Here is a 5,196-nt window from a genome sequence, read left to right as displayed (position 1 = left end):
GACTTCTTTCAGCTTTAAGATTTAAATTTATTCACAGGAAATATATTTCCCAATACCTAAAGAAATGAGTAAAACAGCAATCAGACAAGAAGGAGAAATAAAAAATATTCAAATTGGAAAGGAAGAAGTAAAATTGTCATTATTTGCAGAGGACATGGTACCATATATAGAGAACCCTAATGATTTCACCAAAGAACTACTTAAACTGATAAATGAATTCAGTAAACTAGTAAAATACAAAGTAATATTCAGAAATTGGTTGCATTTTTATATATAAATAATGAACTATAAGAAAGGGAAACTAAGAAAACAATCCCATTTGGAATTGCATTAAAGAAATCAAAATACCTAGGAATAAATGTAATGAATGAGTTAAGACCTGTACTCAAAATAATTATAAGACACTAAGGAAAGAAATTGAAGAAGATACAAATAAGTGGAAGCATATACCAGGCTTATGGGTAGAAAGAATTAACATAATTAAAAATGTCCATACTACCCAAAGGAAACTATAGATGCTATGCAATTCCTATCAAAATACCAGTGATGTATTTCACAGAATTTAAACAAATAATCCAAAAATGTATATGGAACCACAAAAGACCTTGAATAGCCACAGCTACCTTGAGAAAGAAGAACAAAGTTGGAGACATCATACTACCTGGTATCAACCTATACTGTAAGACTATAATAATCAAAACAGCATGGCACTGACATAAAAACAGACATATAAATCAATGAAACAGAATAGAGAACCCAGAAATAAACCCATGCCTTTATAGTCAATTAATATTTGACATAGGAGGGGGTAAAAATAGTCTATTCAATAAATGATTTGGGGAAAATTGAACAATACATACAAAAAAATGAAGCTAGACTATTTTCCTATATTATATACAAGAATAAACTAAAAATGGATTAAAGATTAAAATGTAAGACTCAAAATGTAAGGACTCAAAAGATTAAAATGTAAGACCATAAAAATCCTAGATGAAAACATAGCTAGTAAAATCTCAAACACTTAGCATAATATTTCTGATATATCTCCTTGGGCAAGGGAAACAAATGTGACTATATTAAACTAAAAACTTTTTGCAAAGCAAAGGTAACCATTAACAAAATGAAAAGGCAACCCACTGAATGGGAGAACATATTTGTCAATGATACATCTGATAAGGGATTAACCCCAATAAATTCAATAAAAATGAACACCAAATATATGAAGAACTTATACAACTCAACACCAATAAAACAAACAACTCAATTAAAAACTGGTCAAAGGATCTGAATAGACACTTATCCAAAGAGTACATACATATATCAAACAGACTTATGAAAATATGCTCAATATCACTAATCGTCATTGAATTACAAATTAAAACTACAATGAGATATCAGGTCACACCTGTCATAAGAGCTATCAGCAATAAATGAGCAAAGAAGTGTTGCAGAGGATGTGGAGGAAAGAGAGCCCTCGTGTTCTGTGAGTGAGACTGCAGGCTGATGCAGCCACTGTGGAAAACAGTATGTAGTTCCCTCAAAAAATTAAAAATGAAACTTCTTTATGAACCAGCATATCCCCCTTGTTGGTATCTATCTGGAGAAACCCAAACACTAATTCAAAAGAATATGGACACCCCTAAGTGTATTGCTGTGCTATTCACAATAGCCAAGATATGGACACAACCTGAGTGCCCATCAATAGAAGAGTGGATAAAGAAGAAGTGGTACATATATACAGATGAACATTACTCAACCATAAAATAAAATGAAATCTTACCATTTGTGACTGCATACATGGACCTAGAGGGTATTATGCCAAGTGAAATAATATGGAATAGAAAGAAAAATATAAACAAACAAAACAGAAATGGACTCAAAGATACAGTAAGCAGACTGATGGTTTCCAGAGGGGTGAGGTGTTGGTGGACTGGGTAAAAAAGATGAAGGGGTGCCCTAGCCAGTTTGGCTCAGTACATAGAGCGTCAGCCTGTGGACTGAAGGGTCCCAGGTTCGATTCTCTCTCATCATTGATGTTTCTATCTCTCGCTTCCTCTCCCTTCCTCTCTGAAATAAATAAAAATATTTTTAAAAGATGAAGGGATTGTGAAGTACAGAATAGTCACAGTGATGTAAAGTAGAGCATAGGGAACACAGTCTATAATATTGTAATAACTATACATGGTGCCAGGCGGGTACTGGAAATACCAGGGAACACTTTATAAAGTGTGATTATCTAACCACTATGCTGTACACCTGAAACTAATACAGAATAATAGTGACTGTAAAAAAATATGAGTAAAAATGAAAAAAATACTTTACCTCTCTCCCATTCTAAAATTCATCAGTAAATAAAGACAATGAGTGGAAACATAACAGGGCAGAGCTGGGTTAAGGCTTGATTCTGTTCCTATGTCTTCTTTCAGTCCCCAGAAACCATTCTTTTGAATGGACATAATCCTGAGAATTGTTATGAATATTCCCAAGTCTGGAGCGATGAAAACTGAGATAGCAGCTTTATCGTTTGACCCCTTTAATCAACAAGTAGAAAATGCTTCTGGGGAGCAGTGAAAACATAAAATGAATTACTGGTGAACCCATCCAATTGGCAAGGTAAAAATATTGATAATAGAAAATATTTTCAAGAATGAGCCAAAATAGAAAAGCTAAATGAGTTATCTGAAAACCATATTGTTGTTATATTTTAGGAAGGCAAGTTGACACCTTCTGTCAAAACAGAAATAATAAGTTCTTTTAGGAATTTATGCTAAAGAATTACTTGCACTTGTGCCTAAAGATGTATATCAGAGATGCTCAATTTTTATGTTGTTTGTCATAGCAAAATTGCTTTCTTAAATGTCCATCAATAAAGAAGTGGTTAAGTACCTTCCTCAAGAACACTCTGAAGCTGTAAAATTGCATGAGATGGGTCCATATGTCACCAACTCATTTACTTAAGTGAAAAGGTAAGTTCCAGAGCATTATGGGCAACCGCATATCTCATGTAGATTTTCCCATATGACATGGAAGACATGATTACACAAATATGTAAATGAATCAGTGGGGAGGAGGGATGAACACCCAACTCTTGAGACTGGCTACTTTAAAAAAAAGTGTAAGGGAAGGGATATGTTATACTTGTTCGATTTCATTCCATGACAATATATTCATGTTTCATTCGTGTAATATTTGCTTAATAAACATTAAAAGCATGTTGAAATAATTCTATTCATCAAGGTATTCACATTGTGTATGATACTCAATTATGATTTTTAAAATATTGTGTTTATACCATAATTCTAATTCTTATTTAGTGCACTGTGTTCGTCCTCCCTTTTTAAAAAATTAAGCTTGCCAGTGTGAATTTATTTATGTTGTTCAAAGTAGCAACTGAGAAGTACAACTCCCGTCTTCTATTTTCTGATTCATTGATTATTTCCTTTCTTCTTTTTTTAGGTAAATTTTGTTGTGCTGTTCTAGAATTTTGAGCAAGAATAAAGATCATATTTTATTTATTCTTATTTTTTCTTATTCACTGATAAAATTTTTAGGGTTATAATTTTTTTAAATTTAAGTATAACTTTATCTATATTCCAAAATTTTTCTATGTTCTGTTTGTATATAAGTAATAATTACTTGCTATGTATTGGGCATTACGTTGTGAGCCTTATACACAAGTAGAAACTATTTTGTCTCATTTTACATGTCAAGGACCCAAAACATCTTTTTGGGGAGTTAGCACTTCCCCATTCTTAGTCCATGTGGTTTGGAAAGCATGGATCCAGTAGAGGGGTGGGCACATGATCCAGGACTTAGCCACAGTAATTGGTTCACAACCAGGCAAATGACCCAAATCCAGTCAATTAGAGTCTTTCATAAGACTTTTGCTAAAACTCTCAGAAAAAAATACTCTTTACTATTGAATCTTTAGCTATATAATAAAATAAAACAGATAACTTTGCCCTATTGTGGAGAGAGTTGGCCTGAGATTGAAAAATACACAAGGGAACCTGTGCTGATTTATGGAGGAAATAAGACAAATTCCCAATAATATCTGAGCATCTACAACCAAATATACCTGAAGACAGAATCACCCTGTTGAATGTCCTGGTTAAATGAGCCAATTAATTTTTTATTTCAGATACTTGAGATGATTTCTATCACTTAAAATCAAGAGTCCTTAGAGAGTTGAATCCCCCAGATTTCATAACAGTTAGTGGCACCAAAATATGACCACAGGTAATCTATCAGATCCCAAGCTTATAATCATAAACTCTATTGTTTTTGTTTTTATTTATTCATTTATTAAAAACACTAGAGGCCCGGTGCATAAAATTCGTGCATTTGTGGGGGGGGGGGTTCCCTCAGTCCGGGAGCCCTCAGGGGATGTCAGTCGGACATCTTGAGTTCTGCTGTGGAGGCAGGAGAGGCCCCCACAACCACCACTGTGCTTGCCAGCCATGAGCCCAGCTTCTGGCTGAGCAGTGCTCCCCCTGTGAGAGCACACTGATCACCAGGGGGAAGCTCCTGTGTTGAGCGGGATCGGGCCAAAACACAAATATACTCTGACATCCCCTGAGGGGTCCTGGATTGCAAGAGGGTGCGGGACAGGCTGAGGGACCCCACCAGTGCATGATCAAGGCCAGGGAGGGACGCGGGAGGCTGGCCAGCTGGGGAGGGACCATGGGAGGGCTCCAGGGCATGTCTGGCCCATCTCGCTCAGTCCTGATCAGCTGGACCCCAACAGCAAGCTAACCTACCAGTCAGAGCATCTGAACCTGGTAGTCAGTGCATGTCATAGCAATTGGTCAACCAGTCAACTGTCTGCCCCCTGGTGGTCAGTGCACATCATAGCAACTGGTAAACTGGTCAATTGTTTGCCCCCTGGCAGTCAGTGCACGTCATAGCAAGTGGTTGAGTGGCCTTAGTATATCATTAGCATATTGCACTTTGGTTGAATGGACGACCGGAGAATTGGCATATTAGGTCACTCTAGTAATGTGTGGAGAATATACTCTAGGCTGGGGGGTAGAAAACAAACAGTAATAGCAATGATGAGGCTATTATAGTTTTCATGAAATCATGATCTCTTAAAGAGGGTGTTATTGGTGATGGTAATGTGAGAAGGGATATTTGAAATGTATATTTTGAGGTTGAATTAATGGGATCAGTTGAGGGATTGAATGTGAGGTATAA

The sequence above is a fragment of the Myotis lucifugus genome, unplaced genomic scaffold (assembly GCF_000147115.1).
Source record: "Myotis lucifugus unplaced genomic scaffold, Myoluc2.0 scaffold_199, whole genome shotgun sequence".
Taxonomy (NCBI): Eukaryota; Metazoa; Chordata; class Mammalia; order Chiroptera; family Vespertilionidae; genus Myotis; species Myotis lucifugus.
The sequence above is the reverse complement of the archived record's forward strand: the minus strand, read 5'-3'. Positions refer to the sequence as shown.